This window comes from Taudactylus pleione, unplaced genomic scaffold, assembly GCF_031769625.1.
Source record: "Taudactylus pleione unplaced genomic scaffold, aTauple2 ptg000005l, whole genome shotgun sequence".
Lineage (NCBI taxonomy): Eukaryota > Metazoa > Chordata > Amphibia > Anura > Myobatrachidae > Taudactylus > Taudactylus pleione.
In genome coordinates, this window is record NW_028284408.1 from 1,791,423 (window position 1) to 1,815,472 (window position 24,050).

Consider the following 24,050-nt stretch of genomic DNA (forward strand, 5'->3'; position numbering starts at 1 on the left):
TATGCGCAGCTTTGCCTTCCTTAAATGACCTATTGGTCTTGCCTATGTAGGAAAGACCACAGGGGCATATAATCTGACATATGACAAAGTTCGATATGCAAGTAACTTTGTGGCGAATAGATTATTTGAACCCAGAGTGTGGATGATTTCAACCATCACCTGGGAAAAACTACATGTGGTGCAAGTGCATCTAATACAACCTAAATTGCCTCCACCACTCTCATCCACCTTGGGACCTAGGCTCGATATATCAGTTTTGATAAGGGTGTTCCTGATGCTGCAGCCACGTTTATAACATGACAATAAACAATTTAAGATCCGTGTCAGTTTGCATGATCGGCCATCATTTCTTAGAGATTTTATTTATATTGCTGCTTGTCTGATTGTAATGATTTGCTAAGAGTAAAATTGCAGATTTCTGTTTAGTTACACTCTGTTGTAGAACCGTAGCTCTATCAAGACTCAACACCTGTTATTTGATATTGGCTAAATGCTTGGGGCCATAAACTCTAAGCAAAAATGTGTGAATCATGTCATCCATTTGTGATTCAGCCAACTATGGATCTTATGTGATTCGCTTAATTCTCAATAGTTGCGAATATGGAAGGCATATAATAAGGGGCCTAGGGTGGCAGCTATCAAATCTTAGGTTATTTTTATCTGTATCCTTAGAATACATACTAGTGGTGATTATCCCTTTTTTAGTGGAGATTTTGACATCTATAAAGTTGACTGATTTATGACTGATGTTATATGATAATTTTATTGGACTAGAACGTGTTATCTGCCTCTATAAGCTCTATAAGGTGTTGCTTAGGCTCCTTCCAAAACAGGAGTAAATCATCGATATAGCATGTATAGAACACAAACCTACTGTATGTACTATTTTAGGATTGTCAAAAAAGGCTATTTCTACTGCAAACATATAGATGTTGGTGTACAATAGGACCACACTGAACCTCATCGCACAACCAACTAACTGTAAAAATAATTTGCCATCATAAAGAGAAAAGGTCCAGTTAGCAGAAGTTGTAGTAGATAAATTACTAGATCAACATTAGGTCTGTCATAAAGTGGGTGATTACTGAAAAAGCTTTGGTAGCAGCAAGTCCCTCCCCAGGTTGGTATACAAGATACCAACGTCCATGCTGCAGAGTCATATTTCTTCCTGTAATGTTGGCAACTCATCTAATTTTCTTAATAGAGTGGACGTAAACCAATAGGTACAATAGAAGGCTATGGATGCAAGGCTGCATACTGGAATCCAAATAAATCATTGTTGGCTGGAGTAGTGAGCCCCTTGCTGTAATAATGGGGCAACTTGGGGGGGTTAGTCAATGACTTGTGTATTTTTGGGGTGCTATATAGCACAAGTACCACAGGATACTGCATATTGATGTCCTGCTTTTTGTTCTAGTATCTTGTATCCATGGTGATGGTACACTATGATGCATCATTGGGGTTCTGACATGATTACATCATTTCATGTGCGTCGCTGGTCGGGTGAGCGTTCCCATTCCAGTATGGTCGTGTTTATTCACTGGGTGACTGAACTGTATTTAAGGTGAGAACATTTATATGTATGCTACTGTCCTGATGGAAATGCCATGTTTATAGGAATTGAAACGTTGACTATATAAGCTGTGTTATGTTGTATTTATGAATGCGTGGAGTGCCGCACTTTAGGATGATACTGTGAATCTACATGTGTGGGGGCAACAAGCTAAGTACATCCACACTAGGAGTGCCGGATCATATGCATTGTTTATAACTTGCATCCAGACTGGCTATCTGGATGAACTCTGTCAAGGGACCCTCTTAAATATCTGCTGTCTATTTTATTCAGTGACTTTTGCTGCTATTTTAAATCACTTAGCACTTTACCATTATTGGCTGCTATTTTTACACTTTTTGCACTTTTAAGTTTCACAGACATGATTTCTATTGTGCACATTGATTGATTGCACGATTGATTATTGAGTTGTGCACAGGATGTTTGAATCATTAACCAGACTGTATTTACAGATGGCATGGCAGATTTAGAATCGGAGGACTCTGCCAGTGGCTATAGCCATATAATATATCCTATTGGTGATACACACTGTTATCCTGAATCTGAAGCAGAATGAATACTATTCAAAAGCAATCTTCTAGAGCAATTGGAACTAACCCCTTTGGAGGATCTTTACCATGAATGACTCAAGTACAAAAAATTAGAAATTTACTATTTCTATCATGGGTACACTTTAAGTGAGTATTTTACAGCAAAAAAGATACCCAGGGGTTTGAGAGAGAAGAATTGTGCTACTATCGGCAAACATGATCCGGCCTTCTGTAAACGCTGCGTGGCAATTTTAAATAAATGTTCCTTTGATCTTATACTTTTAATCTTTGAACAATCAATGAAGGAACTTAGGCCCTCATTCAGAGCCGGACGCTCTGACCAGAGCGCTCGCTCTGAATCAGGGCCCACCTCCATAATTATGGAGCGTCCTCCTGGACGCTCGTATAGCTGTGGGTCACCACCCACAGCCTAAACGAGCATGCAGGTTGATGGCCGCGATGGTCTTGGCCATCGCGACCATCGCCACTGCGAGCCGGAGCCTGCGGTTGAGTTTCTCAACCGCAAGGCCCGGAGTGATTTTGGCTCTATCAGAGCCAAATTCACTCCCACTGACATCACTAGTGATGTCAGTGGGCCGGCTTCTGATGGTAGGCGTTCCCTTGGGAACGCCCCCGTCTGGGAGGCACGCCCCCGGCATGCCCACCAAAGGGGGCGTGCTGTCAATCAACATCGACAGCACGCCCCCTTTGATCAGACACAACGAGCGAAGGAAAGTCCTTCGCTCGTCGCGTCTGGCGCATGCGCACGGCGGAGCTCCCTTCGTCGTGCGCATGCGCAGTGCACACCATCGACCCACTTGCGAGTGGACAGCTGCTTGCGAGTGGGTCTGAATGAGGCCCTTAATATCATCAAGGACAAAATTGCTTCTTTTGAGAATTTGCACAAAGTCACTTTAGAAAATGATCCAGATACAAAATGGATAGACAAAGTAAATGCACAAATATAGACCTATAGACGTGAGCTAACATTGTATTATTGAGAACACATCAAGTAAAGCAAGTGCCAATTTAAAGATTATTTCACTGCGAAACAACTTTAATTTAAGTGTACACATATATGTGTTTACTAGGTGTATGTTTCAATTACAGTATGTTTCACCTCTACATATATATGATAGGCTAAATTCAAGCCTTATATACCACATTATTATATATGTTATATGTTAGTCTGTAGTTAGTCCCTCTGATATATATTTTTCAAATCAATTCATTAAAAAGTTATGTATTATTAAACTACTAAGAGTACCCCACAAAAGGAGTTTCTCTTTTTACAACATTAATTTCATATTCTACTCCCAGGGTCCACCACCAGAGAAGTCTAATACCTTGGTATACTGGTTATTAAGAAAAATATTGCCATAATGACACAGTACTGGTATCTTCCCTTTCCCTGTTTTCCCATCTTTACCATATCTGTAACCATGCATGCACCACCTTCTAGCTCTAAGTCTAGACGTGCCACCTCTAAAAAAGGTAAATCAGTACACAAAAAGTGTACTAATGGTGCCTACACATGGTCAGATTTGATGATCGATGAACGATAAATGATTGAATGACTTTTATTACGATTTGAACAATTTCATCAACGATGAACGTTTGAATGATTTCAGACAGTGTTAAAATGAATGAAATTGTCAAAATCTGACTGCAAATACAGTCCATGTCAGAGATCGTTATCTGACATAAAGGAAAGTGCATCATTTATCGATGCATGCCCTACATGTCAAAGATATTAATGATTGAATGATTTTTATAATTGTTATCATTCATATCTGATAAGAAATCTGACCGTGTGTATGCAGCATAAGGCAAAACAAAAAAATTGTGTGTTCACAAACTTCAACAGATTCCTGAGGAGAGTCTAAGGGGTAAATTTACTAAAGTGAGAGTTTTTAGAAGTGAGTTTTAGAAGAGATGTTGCCCATAGCAACCAATCAGATTCTAGCTATTATTTTCTAGAAGGTGCCAGTTAAATGTTAATTAGAATCTGATTGGTTGCTATGGGCAACATCTCTTCTAAAACTCACTTCGAAAACTCTAACTCTAACATTAGTAAATTTACCCCAAATAGTGCTCATTTCTGATTCTGACACTGTAATTTGTGAACACTCTGCAAATATAAGAATGAGTAGTAGTAAAGTAGTGATGGAGACATATCATAAGGATGTTACTTTGGAAGTTATAAATCTGCAAGAGAATGAGGAAGATAATTGTGTATTTAACACTAATGAGTATGACAAAGATGAGTGTGTTGGACAAGAGCAAGTTGATAAATTTGAGATAATGATGATGATGGTGATGTTGTTTGATTCAAAGCAATTCATGCAGTGACAGCACTTCATGCCAGTGATAAGTGAATTATTTTCACCAAAATCATGACAACATTTTTCAAGGCATTTGTAGCATTGGTAGTGCCAGAGTAAGAAGAGGTAGGATTATTAACCAGCTAGGCACTTCTTCCTTTTTATGTATTTTGCAATGAGTTAATTCAAATTAATTATCAAAATTTTAAAATCATATATAACAATCAGTCCAGCATTGGCTACCAGCAGCTTGAACAGATACCAGCACATTTAATCTCTACCATGAGCACCTTAATCATCAACCTCCTCATTAGTGTTCAGATGTAGTCCTCATGCATCCAATTTACAAAGTCAAACTGACTCCCTTTATGCAATCCATGAATCCCCAGAAGAATAATCCTTATGTGCTAGGGCTGCAGCTGATGGGGGAAAATCTTCATCACAGAAAGGTAGCTAGAACAACAATTGTCAATAAAGCAATTTTTTGCAAGAGAACCCAAGCATTACATCAGCCATCATGTTGCACAGCGGATTACTGTAGATTTGAGATGTTAGCATTATATCTGCATCATATATCCACCATCAATGCATCTTGTTTTAGCCAATTAGTTGAGGTTGTGTTCACACTACCAAATTTCATCTCAATTCTATTTTACTAGAACAGCAATTCATCACCTATACTGGGACATTAAACAAAAAGTTATTATTTTCATATAAAATACCTTTATACCAATATACACTTAACTATAGATATGTGGAGAAGGTATACTGGTCAAATTAAAGAGTATATGACTATGACAGCCCATTGAGTGGGTGTATCACCTTCAGCAGCAGTATCTAACACATAAAGCCACCTAATTCACAGGCAGGCTACCTATAGTACTCTATGTATCATTGGCTTCAGCAAGAAGCATATTGGTATCAATCTGTTGAAAAGACTCAGGGATGTGTAAGGAATTTGCTTAACCTGCTAAGACTCTCCTCAGGATGTGTTACTTTCAATAACATTGTATAAGCATTAACACAGGGTCAATTTGAACATGTACCATGTTTTGCACTCATAATGAACTTGGTGGTTCTGAAATCTTTAAATAATGACAGGTCCGTACAAGAGATTCTGGCCTTTGGCTGTAAAATTTCTGGGCATTTTTTGCATTCAGCAACTGCATGTAAAACATTGCAGCAGCTGCAAGAAAAGCTATTCATTCAACTGAAGCAAGAGGTAGTAATCAGATGAAATTCCACCCTTTACATGCTTTATCAATTGGAGGAACCATCATGACATACACATCAAACCATGAGATAGGTATAGGCATAACATATTACCCCATACTGCAGTACACTGGAGAATTATCTCAGGTTTAATACAACCTACAGAAACAATTTGACATTTTAACCTATGAAGAAAGTTTAGACACTGCTAGCCTGAGTCAGGTTATACAATTAATTAAAGTAATGGAAAAACTGCTAAAGAAGCTGGTAGAGGAGATGAAAATAAGTTATTTCACTAATATTTTGGACTTGTAGATCAAGTTATTTGTTTGCTTCACAAGGACCAAAGGGTTTGCAACATCTTGCAATTGGATCACTACATGTTGGCAACCATGCTTGATCCTACAGTAGGTTGCTCCTACATTAGGTTTAAGTCATACAGAATGTATTTCTTTGTAACTGACACAGACTTTAAGAGTTGCAAATAGCTCCATGCAAGCAAGTTGTCAGCTCAAGTGGCACATGACACAATGTTTTCTGCTTCAATTTCTCCTGCAAATTTTACTACCAAGGACAATTTAATCATGTACCTCTTCTCATTATGGACTTTGCCCTCCTTGCTGTACTGGTGTAAAGACTACTAGCCTATTGTCATGCTCCAGACTTTTAAAATTACTTTTTTACCTATGTGGTTTCTGTCCTGGCTAGTGCTGAGGTCTGCTTGCACTGTGATTACACATCATTCCTAGATGAGGCAGAGATCAACTCATGCTGCACATCACTACCAGCTGGTTGTGAGGTCTGTCTGTAATGTTCCTGCCCTGTCCTCTCAGTGTTCTGTCTCTGGGAATGGATGTGGCTCCCCACAGTGCTCAGAGTGTGTTTGATCATCATGATTGTAACAGGCTGCATGCCAGAGTTCCCTCCTAAACCCCATTATGGCACAGCCATGTTGGAATCAGTCACCTGACGCTCCTCCACCACTCAGAACGCTACTCTCAGACCAGCTAATTGCAGCAGCCAATCCCTGAATACTCAGCCCCATAATTTTTTTTTCATGACTGGCCCAAATTGCCAGTACAACATCACTTTTTCAGAAGTTACAGCTCTGTGCTGAGCTCCCAGGTATCTGTACATATCTGTATGGTTCCAGTTCATCCTAATCCAGTTCCAGTCTGGTATATGCAAGTTTCCATCTACATCAGTGTTCCAGTCTGGTCTTACAAGCGACTTGTTCCTATCTACAACATTGGTCCCAATTCGATATCTACAACATCAGTCCCAAGTCAATATCTACAACATCAGTCCCAATCCAATATCTACAACATTGGTTTCAATCCAATATATCTACAACATCAGTTCCACTTCAATATCTACTTCATCAATTCCAATCCAATTTCTACACCATCGGTTCCAATTCAATATCTATTTCCCGTCTGATATATTCTGCTGTTTCAGTTCAATAAAAGTTGTTCTACATCTGTTTCCACCTTCGTGCTAAACATCACCAGCAGTACCTCTGCGTTATATCTTCTCTCTACACATGAGAAAGAGCTGGATCAAACTTCCTGGTATCATATATGCCTTCAGTCTCCTCTTCAGCCTCCAATGCCTGCTCAAGCCAATCCCAACCCTCAGGCATGACACCTGTTACTTCATCACGATTCACCTGTACTTTACATGTTCTACTAAACTGTTACTCTGGCTTGAATCATCTATATTGGGCTAAGGCCTGTGATTTGCTGTTAAGTGTGCATCTGAAAATGTACATTTTGAAGCTTGGTTTTTAATTTTTTTCAATGTTTCCAATTTACTTTTCCATAGAGTAATCAATTGTATTAAATACTCCACCTTCAATCACCTGTATTTTCCTTAGGGATGTAATATTTTTGATAATGACCTTGTATTCTACTAGACACTACTCTGGCAGCAATCACCTGCACTCGCCTGAGGCCTGTGATTTGCTGTTTGAAGAAGATTGTTTAACCTTGACACAGTGGCCATTTGGTTTATCTTGAGAAATCTTTAGCAGCAAAATGCACTTCAGTGTGTTCACTGCAGCAGTCAGTTTGTGTATAGCTTCAAATGTAAATGTCTGTCTAATACAAGCAATAGCGATCTAGAGGCTGCCGGGGGAAACACATATCATGCTACCTGAGAACTGATAGATGAACCACGCAGGATTCACAGTATCTAATTTCAAATGTAAATGTCTGTTAATTTAAATAAATAATTATCTAATATCTGTAGGGATTGATAAGCAGCAAACTACATAGGTGGCAGATTAATTAAGCATACTGAGAATACTTTTTTTGCATTGATTCATGGGGCAAGATATACTAGCATTGAAAATAACTGAAAATAGGAGACTAGCTTAATGCAGCAAATAAAACAGGGTATATGGAATATTGTGTGATGTGCTTTAAATAAAAGCTGCCACTAGATACAGTGTTGAAACTAAATATTAACAATTGGTCATTCTGTTTCCCGGCAGTAAAGGGAGTTTAATTGATGTAATAAATGTTAAAAGAATCACCAACACTGACATATTATCTTGTAATAAAAAGTTTCCTTGGGGGAATCTGATACTTCATAATCAACTGTAGGAATAGTTGCATTCTCCACAATTATATCAATAACATAATATGGGGATCTTATTAAATTCATGATATACTAATCTATATCTCTCTGTATATGTATTATTATAGTACATTTTTGGGGGGAATGCAAATTAATAATGTATTAATAGTAAAATAAAATACTCTATAAAATAAAAGGAAACTTAATAACTACCTGGGGGATACAATTTTTTGTTAATAATTCAATAAATAGACAGATTATGCAAGTGCATTTAAGGATGCAGATTGAATTATACTAAACTATAATTCAATTATGTGATAAGGAAATGTGGTTTTGATATATTCTAGCATTATATAGTTTATTTTGTTGCTCTGCACAGCATTGTTTTACAATTAACATTGTCAATTTGTGAATAAACAAGATATCTTATTTATTTCTAGTTGGAACATATCCAATTTTATTTCTAGCAACGGGATGTAACACATCAATACTATTTATTTATTTGGATCAAGTTCAAGGGAACCCTTGAATCGATTTGCCCCAATGACATGTTAACATGTAATTCACTGGGAGCAGCACAGGTGTTCCCATGGAATCAGTATGAATGACCACTGGACGTCAGCCCGGCAGTTCAAATCCCGACACTGGCAGCCCTTTGGGTGAAAATCCCAACAGTGCTGGTAAGTATACTATCCCTACCCCTTTCCTCCCCTAACTCTAACCCTCCCTTAGGGGTGCCTATCCTCCCCCCGTTAGTGCCTAAACCTACCCCCCCTCCCCGCACCCTAAACCTAACCCTCCTGGGGGGGTGCCTAACCCTAACCTCCCCCCCTAGTACCTAAACCTAACCCCCCCTTCCCCTAGCCTAACCCTACCCTTCCCCAGGGGGGTGCCTTACCCTAAGCCCTCCCATGGGTCCCTAAATGTAGCCCCCCCATCCCCGGGTAAGTGTATACTCACTCCCGGCAGATGACAATCGGTCTGACATCCTCTTGGCGTTCTGGCATCGGGATTAATATAGGCATCTGTATTTCGATGCCTATGTTAAATCCCTTGCTGGGATTACAGTGTCGGGATTGAGATCAGCGGCCATCCCATTCCCACAACCCCCACTATTCCTCTGAATTTGAAGCAGAATACATTTCATTCCCCTTTACAAGTGTGGGAAATGTGACCTGCTTTCTAGAAATATGTGAATTAAAGGGCTTGGAGTAGTTTTTTTTTACAAAAACCTATTTCCATTTATTATTAGTAAAAATAAGAATGATAAATAGGGTCCTAATGGTGGGTACACACTAAACAGATATATCTGCAGATCGAGTGATCAACAGATATAGCTGGAGATTCTAGTCTTTCATATACACTGAACGACCATCATCTTCCAGGCAGTCGTGGGTCACGTTGCCCATGGGGTGGGGCGGGTCTGCCCCACTCTATACGGTTGCTGCTGCATGTGCCCATACACACTTGCCCATGGACAGATATATCTGAAGCTATATCTATCCATCGGCTGGGCAGCACAGCCGACACGATATGTCTGTGAGCTGCGTAGTTCACAAACATATCGCTGGTACACAATGGCTGATGGGCACCAGATATATTGGTCAATCAATTGATCGGCTGGGCAGCACAGCTGTTGCCCATCTGTGTCAGATATATCTGTTGGCCTATATATCTGTCAGTGTCAGCTTAATGTCTTATCAAATTTAGGATTCAATTAGAATTCAATTAGAGGTGATAAGCCGTTTTCATGTGAAACGTTTTTACTTTTTATGAAAAGTGGTTATTGCCCAATTCATTTGCAGGTAAAGTTAACACTCGATAATTCTCAATATTTCTCCATTGAATTTAATAAATTTTTCTTATCACCACCTACAGAGTAGGTGAAAAAAAAGTTACTGAAAATCCCTACTTTAAGGCAAAAATGTCAGGACTAGAACACCCTCCTTAATTACTAATTAGTAGAGATGTATGCTGACCCCCATATTTTGTTTTTGGATCTGGATTCATCTGCACGTTCTGGATCTGTTTTTTTTTTTTTTAAATTGATAAAAAAGATTGAAAACAGCCAACATCATGTAATTTTTGCATTCCAAACATTTAAAATCTGAATTCCCAACCTTGGGAAGGTCAGAACCATGGCTTAGATGGTCCACATCTCTTTGGGGAGATCAGAACCACGACTCAGATCTGCCCAGATTCATGAACATTGGGTGGATTCGTATTTCTGGAAAACCAAACCGCACATCTCTACTAATTAGGCAAAGTCGTTTTTTTTTATTAGCTTCATTTGGCCTATAATTTCATGTCATTTTTGGGGTGAAAATGTGCAAAGTGCAGGAAAATGGGTTAATTGATGTGGAACAGGTATATGGAAGTGCTGTATGAATGGGGACAGGTGTTTCTAAAATTGCAGGAGGGTGATAGAGGTGTACAGTATTTTGAAGTTTTCTTTTTAAAGTAGCTTAAAATGACACAAATATATACTTACAGGCATTTTTATGCACCCCTAATTTAAGAAGAGCATTATTATACAGGAAAAATATTGCATTCCATAAATGTGTCACTGTTTGAGAAAAATGTTTATTACATCCAACACAATTTAAGGGGATGTGGTTAACATCCCTACAACCTGGATGCCGTCTGCTAGAACCCCAGCATCTGAGGAAGCTTCTGAGGAAGGATATTATGTCCAAAAAGCTTTAAGTCCGGTAATCTACTGTGTTTTGGGTAACTGCTGCCATCATCTTTAAATGCTGCCCTAAGGAGGTGGGAGGATCCTTGGACTCTGAGCGTCAAACCCAATTCGATCTGGGAGGGTAACTCATTGATGAAAGGAGCGAGTTTACATATTATATATACCCATTGTGGTTATATGCTTGTGAGTGCGATGTCAGAATAAAATTGATGCAATTTTTTGGCTATATTGCACTATGGGCCCGATTCTGACCCGCATGCTAAGCCGCAGACTCACGCTATGGGTTATTGTTGCCCGTCTATGCATGCAGCAATATGCGCATGTGTGAGCCACTCACTGCGATCGGGAATCGTGCGCTTGTAGTACACAGACTGTATGCTACTTTGAGTGACATATAGTGCAGTTTGTGGGTGGTAACAGGGGAAGGTGCTTGTGAACGGGGGAGTGGTGCTGCGAACGCAGGCATGTCTGGGCATCAAAACGGCTTTTAATGGGTGTCCATAATTAGCATAGAAGCGTCATTGTACATGTCATCTGGTTGTATTTCAGCCTGCAGTGATCGCAGTGCTTGCAGTGGCGTAGGGTCTACCTCAAGTGCTTCAAGCAGCTCCGATGGTTCTCAATGTTACTGATTAATCATACACTTCCTGTAGAAAAGTGGGCGTATTTGCACCGGCATGTGATCACACTGCTGTCGCTCTATAAGACATAGAGGGCGTCCTTTAGCCTGGCCGTGCGATCACTGCATTTGCATATCCACCCACTGATGGCTGCAAGAGAGCGCAACTTAGAGTCCGGGTCTGAATCAGACCTTATGTTCTTTGTTTTTCTTTTTTATCTGAGTTGTTGAGGAATATTGTATGAAGAATGGACTTTATCTATTGTCTGAAATATCCCTATTCATATGGAGAAGATATTTGTCCACAAAAGATATCGGAAAGACCTCATCCAGATATTTAATCTATCACCATATTTCTTCCAATGAACTAAAAACATCCCCTACAGGAGAATATAAATATATAGCGTATTAAGAAATAAACACACTTGCATGCCTCAATAACAATTGTTTACTCCTCTGTTAATATTTTGAGTCTGGAAAGTATATTATCTGTGATCCTATTCTTTTCCATCTCCAGTAACATGACTAGTGAAACGTATCGTGTGACTGAACCATCGGATAATCTATTGACCCAGAAGGCTTTTAATAACCTAAAGATGTAAAGCTGTTATTGTGGAAAGCACTTACAGTACACATTGACCCTGGTACAGCATAAAAATAGACATACTGTAGGTGTAATATATTTGAGAGGTTTTTACATAGTGTAGGGAAAACAAAGTTCCACTTTTTAGTTCTTAAAATAATCTGCAGTTTTTTATATCTTAGAATTTTTTTATTTTTATTCTGTGCTCTGTGGTTGTGTGATAAACCTATTTCAACAGCATATTGTTTACTATTTACAAAGGTAGGCTTTGCAGTTTCTTTATTATGGGGGGAATGCTTGTTTCTGAAAACTTTAAAAGTAGGTCCCATGTGGCTAGAGATATGTAGTCTTCAAATCTTTCAAAGGCCATTTTTTAGAGTTAAAATCCATATTTCAATTCCCTGCACAAACTTCAAAATTACAATAGTTTTCACTGTGTACATTGTTTAATATTGTGACCAAAATATCTTATGTGCTCTCAGGCAGCAATTGTTCAACACTAGTTTGCAGGAATCTATGATCTGCAAACTCTTTTTGTTCTAGGGAATAGGATTGTAACATAGCAACAGCTGGGGAATTAGGGTACAAGCCACCTAACTTCACTGGGAAGGTAGAGTGAGAGAAAAACTTTCATTTAGCTTCTCACACAGTCGGGGGAGTGGGACAGTGTCAGAGCCATGGGACATGAGCACTAAGCCCTGCCCCTTGAATCATAATTTACCAAAGCTAACAGATGGCAATCCTAAGTCAGGGCTGATGCTACCATTAGGCAACTTTAGGCAGCCGCCTAGGGGCACCACCACTGGAAGGCATCAGAGTCCACAAAAATAAAATTGAATGGCGTAATTCATGGCTCTGTGGCATATCATGAATTTGCGGCAGTGTTATGAGGTACATTATGATTTTGGTGCTCTGCTGTGTGTTATATTATCTATAGTATATTATAAATTTGGGACACTGCTGTGTGGCATATTATTTAACTGGAGAGATTGATGCGTGTCATATTATGATTTGGAGGGAGCAGGGGCGGTTGGAGAAATGTTGCCTAGGGTGCCCAGAAACCTTGCACCAGCCCTGTCCCAAGTAGAAAAGGAGTGAATATCACCCTAATTCCTGTAGTTTACCAATGAAGGAGACAGGAGACCATGTAGATACAGAAAAAAATATGCTTACTTGAAAAATTTGATAATGCAAATTATAACATTTCAGGAAACCAATCAGCAAATAGACTAAAGGAGAAACTATGACGTTGCCTTGAAACCAGGAACATAACTTAAACTGCCATGAACTTTCAATAACCACAGAAGAGAGGTACAAAGTTATTTTTGGCTTTCAGTTGGTTGCACAAGCTGCTTCTTCTAACCTCTTGGAGAGCCTGAAATAGAAGGAGAAATCAGGTATAAAAAATACCTGAAGCTTAGAGAGTACAACCAAAAGACATAGCAAGGTAAAGGTGGGTAGGGTTGGTTCTGTTGCTATCTGGCAATCCTATTCCCTAAAACAAAGATAGTTTGCAGATCATAGATTCATGTGTTTGTTCATTGGGAGGCTTGCAAGCCACAGTAGCAACAGCTGGTGGGCAGACTACCACATACCCGGTGGTTGGTCAAAAGTAGAGATGTGCACCAACCCCCGTGTTTTGGTTTTGGTTTTGGTTTTGGATCTGGATCTCCCCTGGTTTTGGATCTGAATCTGGTTTGGGATTTTTTTCCTGGGTGTTTTGTTTTTAGGTTTTGGTTTTGGATCTGTATTTTATCCCAAAAATTATATAAACAGCTAAAACCACATAATTTGGGCCTGTTTTTGTTCCTACAGTATTATGAACCTTAATAATAATAATTTTCAGGCATTTCTAGGCATTTTTAACCACCTCACAGCTCACAATATTGATTTCGCTATTTTTCACCAACACAGGCCAAAGGCTGCAGCGAGCTTGTTGGCTAAAGTAAGCAACAGAGCAGCAGCACAAATTCATGGCAGTTTAAAAAAATATAGGACATCTATGAAACATTGCCACACAGCAGTGGCAGACAGGATGGCAGTTTAATAAACTATAATAATGTCAGTCGGCAATGCCCCAAATTGTGCCAAATGTAAAGGAAAGAGGTGCAAGATGGAATTGTCCCTCCCACCCACTCTTATGTGGGATATTACAAAGGACATGAACAGTTTAAGAAACCAAGCACTTTAGCCACAAGGACTGACACTTTTGTGGCTAAACTCCTTGGTTTGTTTGGGCCCCCACAAAACATATTTTTGAAGCATTACCTTCAATTATTATGGAGGAGGTTGATGATGAGGGTGTTGGTGGTGGAGATTGCATGTGCTGGTCCAAACTGCTGGTAGCTGATACTGGACTGCTTGTTATTAATTTACAAATTATAATTTTGTTAAACAAATTGCATAAACTTGCTGCAAATTACGTAATAGGGAGAATGTGTCTAGATGGTTAACGTCCCTTCCTCTACTAACTTTGGCTTTACAAATGAAACAGATGCCTTCACAACTGTTTTCAGAATTTAGATTAAGATGTTGCTTTTCTGGCTTTCTTTTTTATCATTAGCAAAAACTGCTGCCACTGGTGGCTGATTTACGCAAACCACATCCTTATCTTCAACATCCACATTAGCGTCAGATAGGACACAAATTTCCCCCTCATCATCCTTTTGCACTTCCTCCACACTATCAGCCTCATTTTTTATTATTTCACCATCTAATACTAGCACAGCCGTCATGGCGTCAGTCATCCGCTGTGAAACTGGGTGACAGCTGTTATACTTACTTCTTCTATTGAAGGACTGTTTAATAGGCAATTGTTTTTTTAAATTACTTCCGATCACAAAAGAGGATGTTGATGATGGTGCTGGAGATCGAAGGTGCTTGGATCCCACAGAGAGGGAGCAGGTAGGTGACACTGGACTTGTTACATTTTGAGTTTTGGAACTTGGCAACATACATTTTGGTATTTGCTAAATGCGCTCCAAGTGACGTAACAAGGAGGAGGTTCCTAGGTGGTTTAGGTTCCTCCCTCTACTCACTCTTGCATGTCAATGGGCACATATGACTTGACAACTGTTGTAGGGATCGGGATGGAAATAATTCCATATGTGAGAAGTAGATTTTTTTGTCTTTTGTCCCAGCATGACAACAATGGGCTTTGGCTTTTTCAACCATTGGCAACAGCTGTTGCCTTACTTACACAAAGGACATCCTCAGCATCAACATCCTCATCACCAACATCTTCATTATCAACACCATCATCATCCTTAGCACCTTCAACTACCAAAATATCCTCCTCCTCCATGTGCAATTCCACAGATGCATCCTCAATGACTATGTGTGCAAGATGTTGACTGCCATTCTCCACATTTACAGAGGGCACACAAATGTTGGAACTTGCAGGATCCTCCTGTACACTAGTATTTAGGTCGGGCTCACACATGGCAACCGTGGACACACTTGCACTCTCCTCGGGGATTTGTGATTTTGATTTCTCAGCGCACTCAGTTGGTTTATCTGGAGCTGTCTTAACAACTTTCACATTTTTAATTGGACCACCACCACTAGTACTACAAGCAGAAGGACTATCACAATCAGCAGTCTTCATAAAGGAAGGCCAAATCCTTATCCTTTCCTTGCCACTTCGATGGCAAGACTTAAGCCCTTGGGCATGGGCCTTCATTGAGGACGAGGAAGTTGATGGCCTTGCACTGCTGGCGGAAGCTACAACATGTGGTTCTTGGCCTTGCTCTCCTGTCATGTGATAGTCCTCCATATTTTCTGCAGTCTTGAAGCAGTGTCACAATCACCAATAGTTTAGCCAAGGTGCGGTTACAAAATTCACACGTGCAGTCGTGCACACACACAAAAATATTAGAAAAAAAGACAAATGATGATTTTTATTTTTTGTCAGCTCCAGAAGAACTTGGCCCCAGAGCAGCAATTGATCACGACTGGAGTCGGGCAACACTAGGTTACAACTTGCATTGCTGACTGGGTCTTGTGCAGTACTGCGGTTAAGCCTAACATGCACATGCACACACACAGAAAAATATAAAAGATACTTTGTCTTTTTTTGTTCTTAGCACAACTGGAGTTGGGCTGGATCTTGTGCGGTACTGCAGTTAAGCCTAACACACACGCGCACTCACACACAGAAAAATATAAAGACACTTTGATTGATTGATTTTTTTTGTTTTTAGCACGACTGGACTTGGGCTGGATCTTGTGCGGTACTGTGGTTAAGCCTAACACGCATGCACACACAGAAAAATATAAAATAAACACTTTGATTGATTGATTTTTTTTTAGCATGACTGGATCTTGTGCAGTACTGTGGTTAAGCCTAACATGCACGCGTACACACACACACAGAAAAATATAAAAGACACTTTGATTGATTGATTTTTTTTGTTTTTAGCATGACTGGAGTTGGGCAGGATCTTGTGCGGTACTGCAGCTAAGCCTAACACGCACACACACACAGAAAAATATAAAAGACTGCTTGATTGATTTTTTTTGACTATATATATATATATATTTTTGGAGTCCAGAACTTGGGCCCAGAAATGGACACAGCACAAGCCCAGGACACAGCAGACAGCCCAGATGGATCAGCAGACAGCACAGTGACAGCACTGTGATCAGAGACCAGAATGGTTTAGCAGTCACCAACCCAGGATACAGCAAACAGCCCAGATGGATCAGCGGACATCACAGTGACAGTGACAACACCATGACCAGAGACCAGAATGGATCAGCATTCACCAGCCCAGGACACAGCAGATAGCACTAGCAACTCTCCCAGCCCTACCCTACCCACCATACCTGTTCAGTCTCCACAACCAAAGTGAAATGGTGTCTGTCGCATGGTCCCTTATATACTACATTGATCATAGAGATGAAAGCTCACGAACCATGAAATTTCCCACTCTATTGTTTTGCCTCGGGTTTCGACATCCAACCAGGCGGGAAAATTCGAGCCTGCTTGGATCTGACTCGGTGGGTTTGGAACTCTGGAAACCGAACCAGCTCATCTCTAGTCTAAGATCTCTATCCTTTTTTGTGTCAGAAGGTCTCCAATAACATCTAACAAAAGTGCATGTGGATGACCAATACGAAACTTGCAATATGGAGTGTAAGGCTAAACCTCTACCACAAGGGTTCCCAACCACAGTCCTCAAGGCACAATTACAGTCCAGTTTTTAATGCTAGCCTTACTTGAGCACAAATATCTTAATTAGAACTGCAGTTATTTTTATGTAACCATCTGAGCTTAACCATGGATGTCAATAAAAGCTGGACTGTTAGTGTGCCTTGAGGACCTAGATTGGAAAACACTGTTCTAGCAGTTGCAGAAGTAACAGAAGCCATACATAAGGAACAATGCTAGAAGAGAGAAGTATCTATCCCTGAATTCCACTTGGCAGAAACTATCCAGCATATAATTGTAGAAGGCTTGGCAATGTGAAAAGGCTTATAGCAGGTGATAAAAAGGTTAAACATGTCACCTTTCAGCGGTGCTGTGAATGCAAGGTAAGTTGATAGACAATCGACTATACAAACATTAGGATCTGTATGATCTCTAACTATGTCAAATTCCACTACAGGGGTCTGAATAGAACTGGTCTTTGGTTGTCCTTCAAGGAAAATATGGAAACCCACTGGGGTGGGGTCATCCATGGTTCAGAAGTGTTTATTAATGATAGCTCAGTTTTTTGGAAAGACAGAAAATGTAGGTTGTGGGTTCAATTCTCACTATGATCCTAACTGTGACTTATGTTTGTATATTCTACCTGTGCTTGTGTGTGTTTCTTTGGGTGCTCTAGTTTCCTCCCACACTCCAAAAATATACTGATAGGTAAATTGGCACCCAACAATTAAAATAACCCTAGTGCGTGTACATGTGGTAGGGAATATAGATTGTAAGCTCCACTGGGGCAGAGACTGATGTGAATGGACAAATATTCTCCATAAAGCACTGCAGAATATCATTGCACTATATATATATATATATATATATATATATATATAAAACTTTAAATAAAAAATGTAAATAAGCAGTGGAAGGAGTAGTAGGTAGAAAATTCAGAAAAGGATTAATGTCCGACATGGTAGAGTAGCACAAAATGAACTCATCTATGACCTACTGGTATCTAGATCTCATTTTGGTTCTAAGAGAAGCAACAATCAAGGAGAGACTGGCATAGTTCAACAGTCAAATAATGTTACTATTCATGTGCATTGTGTGAGCCCTTGAACAAGGTCTGGGGTCCCCTGGAAACAGTCCTTGGACATTCCTAGGGGAAGTTGAATCCCTTTTAGAACTGGGTGACCGAGGGGAAACAAATTCTGGAGGGCCATACAGTTTACGAGAATGAGATGAAACACTTTGTCCCCCTTGATTTTGTGGGGACCCTTCAGCAGCATGGCAGTAGGAGGAAAGGCTTATGGGAGGAAAAGATCAGTCCATGGGAAGGGATGAATTCATATGAAGGGCCTCTTAAGTCCAGATCTTAGACACAGAGGTTGGAAACTGAGCATTCCATAAGGTTTCAAACAGTTCCAATTGTGGCTGACTGAAGGTTTTCACTATGTTATGATAGATCTCTGGCCTCAGACTCACACAATCCAATGTGAGGCTTTTCCTGGACAGAGAATCGGTCAGCTTGTTCAGCTCTCCAGGAACGTGTTTGGCAAACAGGAGTATGAATCAGTCCACTGCCTAGTTCCAGATGTGTACCACCTTTCGACAAAGAATGAGGGTTCAAGCGCCTCCCATTTTTTTGAGTTTTGAAACTGTGGTTTTGATGTCTAGGCAGAGCTGAACAGAGAATTCCAGGGAATCTATGGGAACTAGTGAGAATAGGGCTAATTTTTTGGCCCTTAACTCCAAGAGATTTATGTGGGCTGATGCTTCCTGAGCTGGCAATTTCCCCCCTTACTGCCTTGCCTTTTGTGAATGCTCCCTAGCCCACAGGAGAAATGTCTGGGGTGATGATGATTTCCAGGGGAGGTAGTAAGAAGGGTCTGGGAGGGGGCAGCTGGAGTACTGTCCAACTGAGAATCTCCCTGCAAACTGTATGGGGTAAGAGGATGTAATCTGACCAAATAAAATGTTGCTGGAGGAGCGATGAAAGAAGGTTCTGAGAATGACTGCATATGAGGGGAGTATGGAGAAAACCTGGATCCAAAGCTTTCATTTTTCTCATAGAAATCTAGAGGTAAAGGACTTGGGATGAAAGTTTTGTATATCTCTCCATTTGTCTGGGGGAGCTGCTATTGATAAAGAAGTGGAATCTATCAGGAACCCCAGAAAGATGATTGAATAGCAAAGCATATGTATTGATTTGTCTAGGTTCACAGTAAAACCTGAATTCTGGAGTAGAGCCAAACTTAGCTCCCAGTGATATAGAAGGATCTCTTGGTCTGAGTGTACTACCGGGAGTTCACCTAAATAGATGCTACTGCTGACTTCTTTCTGACTGAGATGTGTCAATGCAACCTTCATGAGGCATGTGAAAGTGTAAGGGGCATTGGACAAGCCAAAAACCATGACAGTCCTCTGGTAGATGACATTTTTCCACAAGCCTTCTGTGATTTGGGTGGACCTGCGTATCTCTTAGAGGGGGGAAATATGCCTGCTAAGGCTAAATCGGCAATTTGTAGGTCACTATATTTGCCTTTGCGAGAGGATGCACTGATTGTAGTAACCTCCTATGATTTCCAGTCCTGAAAAGGGTAACTGTCATCCTTATATGAGTAAGTTAGGGCAGCGAATGCTGCTGACTAGCCCCCTGAGAGTGCTGTAGCGCAGAATGCCTGTCAGAGACAGGAAAAACATTCTGGCTGTGGGCAGGAGAAGGTAGTTTGCTGCGAGACCTTAGATGTATCACAACTACAAGCAATACCTGGGAAAATTTAGCTTTGTCCTGAACAGGCATCTCATGAGGTAGCACTGCTTTTGTGCATTTTCTTACCACTCTGTGTGAAAATGGGGGGGGGAGAGATGTTACCACATGACTGACTCCTTCCTCCTCAGATGTGTCCCCTGCTCACATCAGACCTTATGGTGTTAATTTAGTGCTTATATTCCTGGATGCGTACACTTGACCAGTATGCCCACCTGCCTGACCTGAGCATCCCATGGCTGTGTGAGAAGGTAAGCTAAAGTTTTTCAGCAGAGTTGGGAGGCTTGCACCATAACCAAACAGCTGTTGCTAGCCTCCCAACAAACAAAGAACATGATTTCAGTGTTCTTTTCATATTTTAGTTAATAAAAACAACAAGCTAAGTCTTTACTCCTGTATCTGTAATTGCTTGCAACCCAGTCATGTGAAATTTGTGGTAGAATTTTAAAATGACTGCAAATATGAGCAGCTTTAGTTATTGTATTGGTGGAGACATATGGTTCTACTTTAAAATGTTGATTTTGACTTCCTGGTACATTTGTATGATCATCAAACTATTATAAGTAGTGTACTCATCATCAGAACATAAGCAACATCCTGAAATTGTCCCCAAAGTTTCAGTTGTCTGCGTGTTTAGAGGAAATATACTTATTGATTACCTTATGTTCTCATTTTGTTACAATATTCCAAAATTATAAGCTAATGCCTTTATTACAACACATTTTTTGTTATATACCACATTTAAATCTGTATACAAATCAATAAAAAGCAAAACACACCTAACTATGAAGATTTCCATGTAAACATATATATTCCTATTACCTTTAGATATGTTTGTAATTGATAAATACTGCAAATTAACATCAAGGTCATGAGTTTATTTTGTCTCAGAAGTCATTTCAGTCATTATTGATATTTCCAAAGGGCCAAACCTTGGAAGTTCAAAATCAAAAATATATTTCCTTCCAGGCACCAGTCAGGAGAGAGCAATAGGTACTGTATTGCTTTCCATCTCTTGGCTGTTTTCCACAATTCCCATAGCAGAATGAATGTTCTTTAAAATTGCAACATTGATTTGTTCATTTCATTCACTTATTTCATTGTTTTACCAGTCTAGCACACATGGATGCTTTTAATCTCCTTTATTTTAGCCTTGCATTTTTTTTCCTCTGAATTCTACATGATTTAAATTATACAACATTTGAAAATACTGAAGTATATACAGTTTATTAACAAGGTATGTAGTTAGTGAATACAAATAGTGCTCTCTTTCATAGCAGAAGACACCATTTTGCATACACAATTAAGAGAAAGCTTTATTTCAGTTTAGCACTACTAAAGTAGTCTGGTGTGATGTCACCAGTCAGATTGTCTACAGTTATTAGGTTGACACCAATATGTCGAATGGGATGAAAAGTAGACCTCGAAATTGTTGATAGTAATTCTACATTGTCTGTAATGATGTTGACAAGTTTAAATTGTTGACAACTGTAATGTCAAATTCAGAATGTAGACAAAGTGAAAATGTCTACAGTGAGTATTTAGACATGCATTAAATGTTGACATGGTAAATTGGCGACATTGGAAATGGTTACAAGGTTAGGTAGTTGACATGTCATTTTCAACAGTTATAAGATTGGCAGCTAATAATGTCAATATGGTTATTATGGCGATATGTAATGAGTTAGGGCAGAATGTATCAGGTCTTGGGGAGAACTTAAGTGGTGTAGTTACCCAAAGTAAACAATCAACCTCTAATTGTCATTTAAAATTCTGTGTTAGATGAATGACAGTCAGCAGCTGATTATCTGCTATGGGCCACTTATTCACTTTATCTAGCCAGGTCTCACCCTTCATGAGATAATAAGACTTTTAGGGGTCTATTTACTAAGCAGTGATAAGAAATAGAGGGCCTGATTCAGAGCCGGAAGTTCTGACCAGAGTGCTCGCTCTGAATCAGGGCCCTCCTACCTGAAAATGGAGAGGCCTCTTGGATGCTCACATAGCTGTGGGTTACCACCCACAGCTTATGTGAGTGTCCATGATGATGGTCGCGATGGTCAAGACCATCGCGACCATCGGGCTTGCGACGAGACCCTGTGGTAGGATCTCGCTGCTGCAAGCCCTGGAGTGATTTTGGCTGTATCAGAGCCAAATTCACTCCCACTGACATCACTAGTGATGTCAGTGGGGCCGGACCCAGACGGTAGGCATTCCCATGGGAATGCCTCCATCTGGCAGCCACGCCCCCTGCACGCCCACCAAAGGGGGCGTGCTGTCAGTCACCAACGACAGCATGCCTCCTTTGGTGCGAGACTCATAATGACGGCTTGGCAGTCATTATTCGGGTCTCGCGCATGCGCATGATGGAGCTCCCTCCATTGTGCGCATGCGCATTTGGGTACCATCGACCTGCTTGCGAGCGTCCTGCGCTCATGAGCGGGTCTGAATGAGACCCAGAGTGAAAAGTGATAAGTAAGTGATAAGGTGCCAGCCAATCAGCTCCCAACTGCCATCTCACAGGCTGTGTTTGAAAAATGACAGTTGGGAGCTGATTGGCTGGCACCTTATCACTTCCTTATCACTTTTCACTCTGTCTCTTATCACTGCTTAGTAAATAGACCCCTAAAGCTCCTAACCAGACACAATAAGACCCGCTGTACATGAACGGCAGCATCAATACAGCATTCAGGAAGCTGTCCGATATATGTATTACAGTATTTGAGAGGTTCATATAAAACAGATATACACTATGATAAAACACCACTCCCCATGTATTTTCAGTACGTTAACCATCCACTGCTGGATAAAGTATGTGTTCCCATCCAAAAGTGCCCAATGTCTGAGTTCACATCTAAACCTGCTTTACATTATGTTCTTGTTCGCATCTTGAATTGCACAATGTCCGTGTTTCTGTCTAAAACTACTCAACATTTACAACATGCTGATCTGCATAAGCCCCTCATTATATGATGGTAGTTATAGTACTTTATTTACCTATGAAGTGACAGTCACTGTCTATCACATGTCAACCACTATACTATTTATTAATTAGGACCTGTCATTTAAGTTTGGCACCATAGAGCAAACCAATTAGAATCCAGAAATCCCATGCAGTAGGAGGAGCCATTTGTAGCAACAAACCCTAGATTAGTCACCATTTCCCTCGTACACACCCTAGATTAGTCACCATTTCCCTCATACACACCCTAGATTTGTCACCATTTTTTACATACTGACACTGACAGGGAGTGACAGAATCTGTAAATCTTGGTTATTGGAATTGTTTACTGGCAGACTGATCTCATTGCTATTTGCAGAGAGCTATCCATTACACAACTGCTTCTTTGAAATAACAGGAGCATGTGAGTAAACTATCAATTTACAGTAAAGTAGTTGAGAACTTTTAATTTAGGTACATCAGAGTAGAATTATTATTTTTATTATTATTTACATACTAATGCATCACAACTAGGATACTCAGACACAAGCTATCCAGCGAGAGACACAGAAGAGATGATGATATCACCAGTGGTGCCTGAAGACTTTGCTAGTGGGCAAAAATGGTTTTGTCCACAAACATGTGCACACATCACGCCATGTGATTCTCCGTGCCTGCATGCACTACGGTACACTATGGTGCGCACTGCGATCACACCATTCATTCCTATGGAGGCACGGGTGTGGACGCAGTGCATGTATTGTCTCACGTCATGCACTGCGCGATTTGCCGTGCCAGCGGCAAGGTTGTAGCTGGGCATATCTGTAAAACCATATTGATAGAATGTTAATGATTGAAATCAAATGACTAATTTCGATATATTTTTTGATACAGCTACAACATTTCTGCACAAGAATAAGATGTTAAATCAACATGAATTGGGCAAGATTGTCAACATAATGACAATTATGATGGTGTGTTTTATTTCTTGATACAGTAAATACATTCATTTTAGATATTAATAGAAATTACGTAACAGTATACACATTTTATAATTGACAAAACCTTTTCTCTGCCATA